General features: G+C 35.3%; 1 long non-coding RNA gene across 7 annotated transcripts in view; it reads right to left on the reverse strand.

Annotated features, from left to right (window-relative positions):
• The window catches only part of LOC138130038 (uncharacterized), a 48,586-nt gene that overhangs the window by 4,328 nt on the left and 29,375 nt on the right, over positions 1–14,883 (reverse strand). The gene's annotated exons all lie outside the window — the stretch shown is intronic.

Consider the following 14,883-nt stretch of genomic DNA (forward strand, 5'->3'; position numbering starts at 1 on the left):
CTAAATGTTTTAAACACTGCTAGAAAAGATACGAGTAAGTTCTCAATTACCCAAAAATTAGAGAATAATAACTTTTGCCCTTTTCTTACAGAAAACAACAAAACAAAGAATTGTGAAAAATAATTATTTTTAAAATGCTGTAACTAAAGATTGTGCCTTATGAAGGAATTTTGTGTAACTGTGTTTTTTCCTTTATCAATAAAAAATAATAATTTAAATTTATTATTCTATTATTCATGAATTACAAAAAATTTATAAAGGCAATTAATAATAGATTTTTGAGAGGTAGGCAACCAACAAAACGAGTGTGCACAGCAAGTAGATAAAAGTGTCTGATCCATGTAAGAAATACGTTTCGATAAAACAAAAGATGAGGTAGCACTCTTGATTTGGTTTCTTGTTGATCACTCTGTATTAGATATATGGGAGGAACACGTTTTCGCCCTGCAATTTTAGGCTAATACGGCCTCACGTCTTTGGATCGTCTCTGGCTGCGATCCATCTTTTTCTCGTACCCCATTTCCTTCTTCTTCTTCTCTCACTCAATCTTTTCTCAGCTATGGGTAACGTTACGGCAATGGGTTTTCTCACTTCCACTTTCGTCAGTTGCCTGGACGTTATCTTCTGTCTTTCCGAACTACGTCTTTTCTGTCTCTTTTCTCTTCTTGACCACGCGAAGATCAACGATTACCGTCTGACGCAACAAACGCGGGGACTCACCGGCTCTTTGCCGAAAACCATTTGCAATTTTCCCCGTCAGCGGAAATTTCAACATCCTCTAATCCGTCCTCCCGAAAATGTAAACAAACCAGAGCCATAATCCTTCTTTTGACAAGCCAGAGCGCACAAGCAGTACCGCGGAAGCACCTTCCATCCAATGTGACCGAATACATTCCAAAATCGGAATGCCTTATTAGAAAGGGGAATAAGTGTCGATTGTCTCACGCCACGCAGAACTGACAACTACCGGGGGTTACGAAAAAACTGCAGGAAGAGGAAACGACATCTTTTCATTGGTGACCGGGGAGAGAACCAGGCGTGCCGTGGTCGTATCGAAAAATGTTCGCTTCTGAAATCATCGAGGTACCTTTATCGACTACCGTCTCCCAAGAGACCACAATTATATCGTCACCCACAATCCTGGAAATTTAATCGGAAGAAATCGTTAGGTCGCCCATTTCAATCAGAGAGGTAATTCAAATCATTCTTATTCGCGTTGCTAACGACGCTCGTTAGGAGTTGCCGGTTTTGCCGTTTTTGCCAGTTTTGCCAGTTCTGCTGGTTTTGCTGATTACGGATTTTTCACGAGCAACTAACCTTCCTTGATTGGAACAACGACTTTGAATACCAACTTTACAGCGCTCACTCCGGCTTCTTATTGAAGACATTATCAACGTTGAACCACCAGAAGAAAGACCAGAACCTGTGGTAATGTGTTACACGTGCACGTCAAAAAAAAAACGTAAAATGACAGCTACATATTGTAACCACTGTCGCCGCGCGTTTTGCGCGGAACACCGTGCGGTATCGTCTGTTACCTGTGACGCCCCACATTAGTGTCTACATGGTTGACTGTTTATAACATTAGTTTAAAGTTCATTTAATATATCTATAAATAATGTGTCAATAAAAAATTATTTAGTTACTCATTATTTACTTTTGGACATAAAATCGTAAAACTTACGAATGGATAGTGTTTAGGCCACAGCAAATAAAGATTAGTATTCTAGGGTTAATTAGGAATTATGACGTCATCAATATTTTTTTAAATGACAACCCCAACTTTTTTCTTCTCTTTCTGATAGACCTTCGACTTGAGTCCAATTTTTACGAATATTTTTTTTTGCATATGGTACTTTTTTAGTAATTCTGATAGAGATTTTTATTCTGAAAACAACAGTGTATCACAAGTATAACTCGACATAAGAAAAATTAAAGAAGAGGAAGAAAACACTATTTAGCCTTGGGTAAAAAAATAACACTAGCTTTTGAAACAAATGACGAGTACCAAGCGAGAAACTATCAAAATGCATTGTGTTACAATGTAATAACCAAATTAAGTTAGCTGAAAAAACAAATGACAAATAATAATCGCGTAACTTGTCAAGTTCAACTTAAAAAATTGCTAAAATGAACGAACAATATTTAGACATGCTTCGAGTTTATTTTGAGTGCGATGATACTCGTAATTCTTACCAAGCTTCACAACGTCATCAGCAGCTCTATCCGAACAGACATCATCCAAATCGATGCAAATTTCAACGGTTAGCAAACAATAATTTACGGAGAAGAAACCGAAGCGGATTCAGCGTCAACTACGAGTACGAGATGAAAAGGTAGAACTTAACGTACTTCTGAGTGTTGAGGAAAAACAGTGGACTTCCGTCAGAGAGATAGCGAACAATTTGGAAACTTCAAAGAATACTGTTCAAAGAATTTTGAAAAAACAAAATAAAACACTATGTTCCACGCAAAATACATACAATAGAGGCAGGTGATCCTGACCACCGTTCAACATTTTGTCGTTTTCATTTACACAAAGTTCAAGAAGATATGTCATTTTACCAAAGAATTTTATGGTCAGATGAGTGCAGTTTTTCCAACAACGGTATATTCAATCGACACAATCATCGATGTTGGACTCAAGAACATCCGCATGCGACGGTAGTAAACAACTTTCAACGTAGATTTTCGGTAAATGTGTGGTGGGGTATTTTACATAGCAGACTCGTTGGACCAATTTTTATTGATGGTAACCTAGATCAATATAAATACAACACCATTCTTCGTGAAGGTGTGGAAAATTTTCTTGACGAGCTACCCCTAAATGAGTTTCGAAGAGTAGTTTTTCAACAGGATGACACTACCTCTCATAACGCCATTCTGAACAGGGAGCTTTTAACAAGGAGGTTCAGAGATTCTTGGATTGGAACATATGGACCCATACCTTGGCCGGCACGCTCGGCAGATATTAATTACCCCAATGGATACTTTCCTTTGGAGATATCTTCAAGATCAAGTTTATGCGCCACCTCCAGAAAATGAGGCTCAATTAAGAGATAAAACTATCGAGGCTTGTCGAATAGTTCCTGCTGAAATGTTGTCCAGTGCAACATATGGGGTTGCGCAGAGATGCCGCCAATATTTAGCGCAAAATGGACAGCAGTTTGAGCATAGACGATAGCAGTGTTTTTTAACTTTTTTTTTGTTTTTTGGTTATGTAAATGTATACTTGTGATACGTTGTTGTTTTCAGAATAAAAATCTCTATCAGAATTACTTAAAAAAAAGTATGTGCTCCCATTTGAAAAAAATATTTTGACAGTTTTAAGTGCATATGCCACTCATTTGCCTTATGTGCTGCTTATGCGACAAAGAATCTTCCTGATGAAGTTGAGGTATTAACTAATAACTAGAGACATTTATACTCATATGAATTTTAGTTTTAAAAGACTGAACGAGTTCAAAAATTTCAAGAATTTACTGAAACTAAAGTTCATAAGATACTTTTTCTACTTTGCGTTCGTACTGATGCTATTACGATATTGTTTTACGTATCGTAATAGGAAAAGGCGTGATATAATAATAATACTAAAAATAGTGAAATTTGATTTTTTAATTTTGACGGATACTGTGGTGTCGCGGCAGACCGCAGACGTGACCTTGGGTGGAATCCTTCAACTTTAACGGTTTTAAATTTTAAATTATTTTTTTTCATTGAAAAAGTGGCAAAGTAGAAAAAATACTGTATGACATCTCGTTTATAAGGCATTTTATCGCACTTACTCCTTTAGGGCACTCCTCGCTACGCTCGTCGTGCTCTAAAACCGTGCGTGCGATAAAATGCTTCTTATAAGACTCGTATCATAATATATTCTATTATCATCATCAGGTAAGATGGTTATCACTTTCTTCTGTGGTGGATCGGATACTGGAACAATATTCCGCCGTAAAATTATATTTTCGTTCACAGTATTTAGATAAACGTGATAAGACAGTTGAAAGTATTCATAAGAAGCTTGAGAATCCTATTTTCAGTGTGAAGAACCAAAAATACATAAATTATATGAGAAAATACTGCATACGTACCAGACACTTCTTCATTTTTATATTAAACCTGAGTTCTTAAAAAAAACTACTGTGTTAGATATTGATATTCAAAATCCTAAACATTTTTTAGATATAAACCAAGTTTACTTTGGTCCAAAAGTTACCGAAATGCTTTTAGAGCAAAACTTGAGCCCACCAGATGTACATAACATTAAAACTAACTGTCTTAATTTTTATATTATAGGGGCTGTACAGATAGCTAGACGCTTTCCTTTTAATGAAATGGAGAAATTAAAATATATCCGCAATAATAAACCTCCCTCAATAGTACCTTTAACCAGACACTTCCAACATTTAGTAAATGATATTGACGAACTGGACCGTCAGTGGCGTTTATTAAGGAATGACAATCATTTAGAATTTTGTTGAAAGCGATCTAGATTTTTGGGTGAAATTAAAATTAAAGAAAAATGCTGATGGATCAGAAATGTATGGAGCTCTAATTCAGTTTAGTCTGGATTTACTTAGTTTACCTCATAGCAGTGCCAATGTAGAGAGGATTTTTTCTACTATCAATCTAAATAAAACTAAAACCAGAAATCGTCTTTCAACTGATGTTCTTGCTGGAATTTTACATACCAAAGCACTGATTGGTAAAAATAATTGCTATGATATTACAATATGTGATAATTTAATTGCAAAACATAATGTGAAAATGCACGACTAGTTTTTATTGTGCATTTTTTGTGATAGTATTGATATTGTGTAGTTATATTTTTTTTTGAGAATCTTTGTTTATTTTTTTAATGTTTTTACTCATGTCAAAAATAAATTACTCCCTAAAATTCGAACTTTTAGGGAAATAACGTGTTTCATGTTGTGTGTAACTAGAATTTTAAAAAGTTATTTTGAATGCTTGAGGTTGGTTACTTTGAATTGAGAGATTAAATCCAAATAAATATGCCGCCAGTAAGCAAAATTGATTGTGAAACGAAAAATCATCTATCACTTAGCGAGAAATTAGTCATTCGCAACTGTTACAATTAATTTGCTGTCTTACATTTTTGGGATATCTTTTGTTTGTCACCAGAAACCACATAGCCTCCAACCTAAAAAAATCTATGGCAACCTAGTAACGAATATCCCTAAATCCTAGGGAGTAATTTATTTTTTACACGAGAGTATGTCCTTGCATCCAAAATACCAGCAAATTCTTCAAAACCAAAAATTATGTAAAGCAATACATAGCTCAACAATAGCTATTTATGTAACCAGTTAGGAAATGCGTTATTTTGTGTAACGAGTGGAATACTTGCGGGAAGAGCGCAGCGAGATCCCGCAAAATCACACGAGTTACACAAAATTGCATTTCCTGACGTGTTACATACAAGATTTTTTCTAATTTTGACAAAAAAAAATGTTTCTTCAAACGTTAAACGAAGTAATGAATAATAAATTATTATTGTGTTAAAATATCAAGTAGGTAAGTAGGCACGGTTATTTTGCTTAAAAACAAAAAATATGACTAACTGGTTAGGAAAAATTTATTAGAAAATAAATTTTTCCTAACTTAGAAAATAAATTTTTCCTAACCAGTTAGGAAAGATTTTACTTTTCGTAACCAGTTACGAAAAGTGTGACGTTTCCAAACGTCAATTAATTTTGAAAAGTGTCACTTTATATGTCAAAATTAGAAAAAGTATGTTTAGTCACCTATTTTTCGAGTTTATTTTTCTACTAACATTTACCCGCGGCTTCGCCCGCAAATTTCAGAATGTTTTAAAATTATGTTTGTACTTTCATGTATGCAGTAATTTCAATATGAAATTTGTCTTTTTACGAAGAATAATTAAAACTTTACTGTAGACTACTTTTTTAAATCACCAATTTATGTGAAAATCGTACGACACTCATTAATGACCAATAGAAAAATTAGTTCACGAGCCATAACCATGGCAACAAAAAAATTTCTTGGAAATTTTTTGTAGGTAGACCAACCTAACTGTGATTAATAAGTGGAAATTTTTTCAACCAATCAAAATCATTTATTTTGTTGTTGTCTTGGTTATGGCTCGTGAACTAATGTTTCTATTGGTCTTTAATGAGTGTCGTACGATTTAAAAATTTATAATTTAAGAAGCATAATGTCCGTGTCGTTGCGATTTTCTTACCGAATATGCCCTCGTGCATTGATTAATATCCGGAAATTTTATTCTCGTGCATTTCCAAAACGTAATTAGCCCTCGTATTCCACTCGGGCTAATTAATACGTTTTAGAAATGCATTCGAAAAAATTTCCGGAAATAATCAATGCACTAGGGATATTATAAGTGATAAGTTTATTGGAATTTATTGGATAAGCAATATAAGAAACATTTATTTTAAAACAGTAAGAATACATTTTTAAACAACAGAACTTATTCTAAGGCTTTTGGGTATACTACATTTTTAGTTTTCCTTTCTGGCGCATAAATATATAATTGTTTAGGTGTGCCTACCCGTAAACAGGCCACATATAGCTGACCGTGTGAAAAGCAGGGATTTTCTGAATTAATTCCTGCGACTCTTAGCGACTGTACTTGCGCTTTATTTATTGTTATTGCGAATGCCAATCGGACGGGGAATTGCAGCCGTTTAAAATCAAAAGGCATATCATTTGGGATTATTGGAATGCGCTTTCTTATGTGCCATGGCGCACTCGTCCCAAACAATAACTTTCCACAGTTGTAATAATTTCGCTTTTCCGGAGCCTTTGCTAATGTTGCATATAGGAATGTCCGACTGGGCAAAATTTAATAGTAATTTTAGAGCAGAATGAGCCGTGCGACCTCCTTCTAAAAAAATGTTTTCCCTGTGTCACCATGTGCATCAAGAAAAAAGAGACCTCCATTTTCACTTGCAAAGAGATCCGTTATGGCGTTATATGCTAAGCTTTGGTCGTGTATTGGGAGAGGCTTGTTGGTAGCGACGAAGTTTTGTAATTTTTCAGCATCGTAGCTTTTTTCTCTGACGACTTCTCAGTCAAATACATCGAAACCTGCTCGAACTGGTGCCGGTAGGTAAACCTAGTTGACAGAGTCTTTCCGTTAATGGATAAACATTGATCTTCCAATCGTATAAGAGCTTCATGGTAAGTAAATATGGAGAGAAAAATTTAAGCTCGTATTTGGGTTATGCCTTTGTAGCTCCCTTACAATATCTTCGCTTAAGTATTCTTTGTACTTGTCCCAAAGTGCACGCGAATTCGATGGCGCGCAAGTTGTTATTATTACAGCAAAAAGACTTCTTAGCTGAGATGGAAATCGTGTGAGGCACACTTCCGACAATGTATTGTCCCATTGTCTATCATCTTCAAGTAATCCACGTCTTTGGTATGCCTCCCTAAATGTCTCGCAAATTTCTCCTTCGACGGTTTTCAGGTCTACGAAAGAAGTCGGTCCACGGACAGTGTGAAGAAGTAATCTTAAGTAGTAACATTCAGCGTTGTTTGGATGAACTGTATACACACGTCCTAATGCATCAGTTTCGCGCACATCATATCCTGGTACTCGTTCACCTTGCTTCCTTTTGAAAAATACCTTGGTTGATTTATTCCACGTGTAATATTTTGGGACTTAAGAATACAACAGTGTTCTCGCAAAAGGATCTGTTTGGCACAAAAGGAAGAACGCTGTAAGTGTTGTGTTCGGTGGCCGAGCAGCTCTTTCTTGAGCGTTATTTTCTGTGAAATATACTCTTTGGCCGTTTTCTAAATGGACACTGAGATGGATAACGGTTGGATGCCGTTCGTGAATAGGAAAACTAAGTATACGCCAAACTGCTTCATTGCTGCTGATGTACCTCCCCATCTGATATAGCGTAATTTCATCAAACGGCCTACTTTCATTCTCTATTTGAAACACTGCCATATCGCTCCCCTTATTCACATATTTACATATGTATTTAACTGACTTGACTGAGTTGCAATACTCAACATTAATGTACGCTTTAAACATTTTTGAAAGTAGTGGCGTGTAAGGTACAACCCATCTGTTGTCTATTTGAATATCTTTATGCTGATTATCTACCTTCATTTTGATGGTCGTGGTGTATCCTCCGCATCCTGTATAGCGGGTAGCTGTCGTCCCCTGTTTGCGTCTCTTGTATCATTAGGCGTAGGTACCTTTTAGTACATTTTTTGTCTTTCATGCACGGTGACCTAGGATTAAATGGTCCACAAGGACCGTGAAAAGAGTTCAGGATCCTCCTCTGGGTTTGGAATCGCTGCGGAAATAACGTTATCGATTTCAGCAAGGTGTATCTTGTTCTTGAGCCAGATTAATATGTGAGCATGTGGAAGGCCCCTTTTTTGCCACTCAATTGAATACATCGAGCATTGTGTTTCTCCGTAGATATGGCACTTCCATGAGCTTAGTTAACTTTTGTTTGAACACTCTTGCTGTCAAGTCGTGACGATCAGAAGGTGCCTGACCTTCGAAAATCTCTTCCCTTATTTCTATCCAAGCCGGACTACATGTAAACGTAAGTGCATATTCACAATGGACATAAGACATAAGAAATACATAAGAGAATAATTTGTAAATTTGGGCAATTGGAAAATAATTTATGTGTCCATATAACTCGAATATGATTCTTCATGCCTTTTTGTACACAACAATAATGTTCACTGAGGTCACTTCTCATAAGTTACGTAAAAATTAATAGTACATATATCCCTTTCTTATTTCTTATGCCTTATGTCAAGCTTATGTCCATCGTGAATAAGCACTAATAAATAAATAGGGCCGGCCGTGCGTGCGAACATACTTCCCATAAACGTAGCTGGTAATATAACCGTCCGTCCGATGTCCGATACGGCTCCATCATTTGTCACAGCATCCCTCAAATGGATGTAATCTTCTACTCGAAGCTTCTGTTGGTTCAGTCGGATGTACAGAAGACGCTCACTTTCCACCTTAGCATACATATCAACAATAAACTGATGAAAAAGCTACCTACACATTAGAATGTGTTTTGATGATCCTTCCCTTATCATTATTCGATGAGCGTAAAAATCCATAGCCGATACTTTTTATTTGTTAACATACCTGTTGTTGCGTTAGTTTGGCGAAGATTAAAATGATAGCCATTCTCCCGCTCCCAAAATATGATTGGGTACTGTACGGCGTCATTTGAGCGATGTGTCTCAGCAATGCGTTGAAGGGCTTTACTTCGTCTTTGAATAATTATATCCCTTTTGTCGAATTCTTCTCCTACAATGACGATGGCTACTTCGCCGGTAGTAGGAGCGTTAAAACGTCGCTCATGTTCCCCGGTTGGAGTTCTGTCAACTCGTATAACAATTTTGAATATAGCTTTTAAGTTCTTGCACGCTTAAAATAAGTTGGCAACCCTTGGTGTAATTGGTATTATTCCGATTTTGTTTACTATAGTCCATGTAATACCCCAAGTCAGTAAACTATCTTTTTCTAACTTAAAGACTTTGGATGAAACAGAAAAGAACTAGAAAATAGGTATATCGGTGCTAGATCCAAATAATTCGGTAATCATGACAATTTTTGAAAATTTAAAAACAACTGTCAAATTCAGACATTTTGTTGAAAGTGGTAATAATAAATCGTTAAAATGGTGAAAAGGTTTAACGACCAATCAAAAAAGTTAATTTTGCATGTGTACGAGTATTTCCGCAAGCAATCCATCGAAAAAACAGACCAGAAGGTAACTGAAGAAATGATTGTATCGCAGACTGCTGAAGTTTTAAAGATCTCAACAAGATCCCTTTACCGCTTAAAGAAGCCGACAAAATCTGATAGCGAATTCAGAGCTTCAATGTCGAAGAAAATTAAAGAACTGAAGATCAAAATAAACCCAATAATGCAAAGTTCGATACGAGAAATTGTTTATAAAATGTGTGCTGAAAAAAAACACCTTACAATGAAATCATTGCATTCAAGATTTATGGAAGAAAATCCTGACTTTAAGTGTTGCGTCAAATCAATACATACATGGGTTCGTCAAATTGGATTCAAGTTTAGAAAAGACGACAATCGAAAGTTCCTCATGGAGAGACCCTGTATTCAAATAAAAAGAAGACATTTTCTGAGACAATATTTACGTCATAAGAGAATGCAATTATACCAGCCCGTGGTACTTGACGAAACTTGGGTATTTAGTAAAGGCGGAAATAGAAAATCTTGGCAAGATGGTAGTATGGCTACGACGTCGAAAAAGACTGGGGATGGGTGCAGATATATTGTGTTACATGCAGGAAACGAAGATGGTTTTGTTGAAAATGCGGGGCTCATTTTTAAAAGTACGACAAGAAGCGGAGATTACCACGACAACATGAACCGGAAAAACTTTGAGAATTGGTTTAAAACAGAATTGATACCCAATTTAGAAGAACCATCACTTATCATAATGGATAACGCAAGTTATCATAGCGGATTGCAGGTTTGATTTCTGCTAGGTACCATTTAGTATAAAAAATACAATATTTGTAATTCCAGGAAGAAATTCCTATAAAAAGCTGGACAAAAAAGAAGATGAAAGAATGGCTACAGAAGAAAAACGTTACATTTTCAGTCAGCGATATGAAAGATCAAATTTGGAAAATCGTTTCGTGTAATTTACCAGAAAAAGTATACCATTTAGACCAATATGCTGAAGAACACGGGCATTCTGTCTTAAGATTGCCTCCATATCATTGCCACTTCAACGCAATCGAAATGGTTTGGTCTGAATGCAAAAGATTTTATGACGAAGAAATAATCAAAACAAGATCAACTGTAGACGATGTGTTGAAGATTTGGAATATGGCAATCAAAAAAGTAAGTGCCGAACATTGGAAAAATTATGTAGCACATACTGAGAAAGTAATTAATGCTGCATGGGAAACTGAGAAAAAAATTGACGTCATAGATGTTGAGCCCATGATTATAAGTACTAATGGTGATTCAGATTCAGACAGTTCGGATTTCGATTCAGATAATTGTGAAGACGAAAATATGTGAATTTCCTCATAATTTTATTTCCTTTTCTACTTTATAATAAATGATTTACAGCCCTTTCACAATGGCGTTAACGTTACGTCGATGTTAAAACGTTAATGTTAACGTTAGCTAATTACATGTATTTCAGTACTTTTTATAAATTATTTCCGTTGGCTAACGTTAAGAATCCAGAACATTTCTAGAACTAACGTTATAACGCTAACAATATCATGCAACATTTACAGCCCTTTCACAATGACGTTAACGTTACGTCGATGTTAAAACGTTAATGATAACGTTAGATCTAATTTCATGTATTTTAGTTTTTTTTTTTTTTATTATTTCCGTTGGCTAATGTTAGAATGTAACGTTAAGAATCCAGAACATTTCTGGGTCTAACGTTAACGCTAACAATATCATGTAACATTAACTTTCATCATAACGCCATTGTGAACGGTCTACACTGAAATACATGTAATTTTGAATTTCTAGATCTAACGTTAACATTAACGTTACGTCGATGTTAAAACGTTAATGTTAACGTTAGATCTAGAAATTCAAAATTACATGTATTTCATAGTGAACCGTTCACAATGACGTTATGATGAAAATACAGGCCATAGGCCCGTATTCACCAACGCCAGTTAAAGTTAACTGTAGGTTAAAATATACGAAAACATTGTTATAACAATAGGTAACTAAAGTAACGAAGTATTTTAACCTACAGTTAACGTTAACTGGCGTTGGTGAATACGGCCGTTAGGCCCGTATTCACCAACGCCAGTTAAAGTTAACTGTAGGTTAAAATATACGAAAACATTGTTATAACAATAGGTAACTAAAGTAACGAAGTATTTTAACCTACAGTTAACGTTAACTGGCGTTGGTGAATACGGCCGTTAGTTTCATAATTTATTTAAAGGATAATTCTAAACCCATTTAGGTAGGTAATAGGTATTATGTATACTTATGTAATAAAATGGTTGAAAAATAAAGATGGGCTTAGTTTTTGCAAGTATTACAATAAAACTTTGAAAGGTTCACAAAGCCTTTTAAGAAGACATGAACTCAGAGAAAGTCATATAACAAATACCGACAAGTGTAAAAAAAACTGCCGACGTGAGTGAAATGCTAAAACAATATAAATCAAAACACATTACAGAAGCTATGAGAGTTCGCAAAGCAGAACTGTGCTTGACCATGTGTTTAGTAGAACACAATCTTCCATTTCTTTTTATGGACCATCTGCCTAAGTTATTAACAACAACAATATCAGATTCAGAAATTGTGGGAAAGATCAAATGTTCTAGGACAAAAACAGTTAAATTAGTGCACCTTTTAAAAGAAGAGGCACAGAAGGAAATGATAAGTCAATTACAAAGCTGTAAATGTTCGCTAATTATAGATGAAACAACAGATATCTCAGTGACAAAATGTCTTGCCATAGTTGTAAGATATGTTGAGAATTATCAAAGAGTTCAAGACAAACTGTTAACTTTAGTAGAACCCTTAAATTGCACAGCTGAAGGGATCACAACCTCTGTGCTAAGTGCACTTAGAGATTTCAATATTCCTGTTGAAAACATAATTGGGTATCCATCTGACAACTGTTCTGTGATGATGGGCGACATTGGGGGAGTTAAGGCCAAACTCCAGACAATAAACCCTAATATATTCGTCATGGGATGCATCTGTCATTCAATGCACTTATGTGCATCTTATGCGGCAAAAAAGCTTCCATCTAATGTGGAACAGTTTGTGAGGGATATCTACAATTATATCAGCAGAAGTAGCAATAGGATGAAATCTTATAAGGAGTTTCAAGTATTTGTCGATCTTAAACCTCATAAATTGCTAAAACTTGGACAGACTCGTTGGTTGTCGTTGGAAGTAAGTTTGCCCCTAAAAATTTTCTCTGACAGGTACTAATTATTGGTTTTTACTTAGGCAGTGGTGAATCGAATATTAGAGCAATGGGATGGATTGACGTTATTTTTTACAGCAGAGGTAGCTGATGATGATTTAATCACCACACAAAATATATTGGACATTTTGAAAAACCAGCCAGTCTGCAAACTCTATTTGCAGTTTCTAAGCTTTAGTCTCGATTTAATCAACAATGTCCAGGCATTATTGTGAGGAAGTGTATTTGCCACTCTATTCACCTATGTGCAAGCGAGGCTTGCAAACAATTAGCCCGAAGTTGCGAAGCTTTTGCTAGAAATGTTTATTCTTTTTTTTAATTTAGTGCAAAGAGGCAGAGCAGCAACACGATGGTTATCTTTAGAGGCCGTCGTCAATAGAATCTTAGAGCAATGGCCAGCGTTAACGTTATATTTTAATGAAAAATGGTTAGACCAGAAACTGATTGCGACTGAACAAATTTATAAATGTCTAAACGATCCATTTATGAAGCTGTATTTTTTATTTTTAAAATGGGTGTTACCAAAATTCAATAGAATGAAACAGTACTTTCAGTCTGAAAAAGTACTTTTAACAGACATGCACAGAACATTGTCAGATATGTTTCAAGATATTTTAACTTGTTTTATGGACCGGGCTTATGTTTTTTCTAAGGATTTTGATGAAATCAACCCAGAGGACAGAACAAAATTTAAACCAAAGAATGTATTATATCTTGGCGTGGAAGTTATAGAACAGTTGAAGGATCCTAAATTTAAAGAACATCCAGAATTACTTGACTACTTTTACGATAGGTGTCGATCATTTTTAAGCCAGGCTTGTGTCCACATTAAAAAAAGGATCAATTTCAATGATTCAGTTTTGCAAAACTGTTCTGTTTTGAATCCACGACGAGCTTGGTCACATGACGAAAGAGATCTGACTCCCTCTTTGTATAAATTGTTAACTTTAGTTCCAAGGATTGCTTCTCATGAGAATTATCAAAAGATAGATGATGAATGGCGGCAGTTGCAGTACTACCCTCTTCAAGAAAAAATGTTAAATGAAGAAACTGATATTTTCTGGCATTATATAAGAAATATTCAAAATGAAGGAAATGAATTCTTATTTAAGAATGTGGGTGATTTTGTGTTCTCTTCCTCACAGTAATGCACAGTGTGAAAGAGTATTTAGTCAAATTAATTTGATCAAAACCAAAACAAGGAACAGGCTGATAACAAGCACTGTAAATGGTTTATTGCTAACAAAACAAATGGTGAAGTACTTAGAAAACTGTACAAAATTTGATGTGACGAGGGAAATGCGGCAGAAAATGACCAAAAATCATTTGTACAAATCTATTGAAAAGACTGGGCAAGTGCAAGAAGAAGAAACTGTTGATATCGTTTTTGAAGACTGCGATTAGTAATTAGGTTTTTTATAACCAAAAGATTTACTTTTGTTTGTTGAAAAAATATTTTTGTTTTCAATAATGTTCAAGTTTTATAAATAAACTTTTAAATTTAATAGACAGCCTTGTTTTGACAACTTGAGGTGATCATAATTCATTATCATTATTGTGCACATGCGCAATACTTTTGGAAGAAATTAAACCACATGAAAAAAAAGTTTTTGTTATACAGCATGCACCTAATGCATACTAATTATCAAAAATCGTGGATACGATATTGTTTTAAAAATACGATATTTTTTTTAACAGTTCTACGATAATCAGAATAAGAAAGGTTGGCAACACTGCAGTGTTCTGGCAACACTGTGGCGCATAACAGTTCTGGCAACCCTACACGTCAGTAGTAGCAGTATTGTAATTTCAATTTGGTTGTAGGTCGTAAAATTTTATTGGATATTATGAGCGATTAACGGGCACAATGGTTGGGTTTGAAAAGGTTGGAAAGCGGCGCGTGCCGTTTGCCGTACAA

This window comes from Tenebrio molitor, chromosome 1 (assembly GCF_963966145.1).
Source record: "Tenebrio molitor chromosome 1, icTenMoli1.1, whole genome shotgun sequence".
Lineage (NCBI taxonomy): Eukaryota > Metazoa > Arthropoda > Insecta > Coleoptera > Tenebrionidae > Tenebrio > Tenebrio molitor.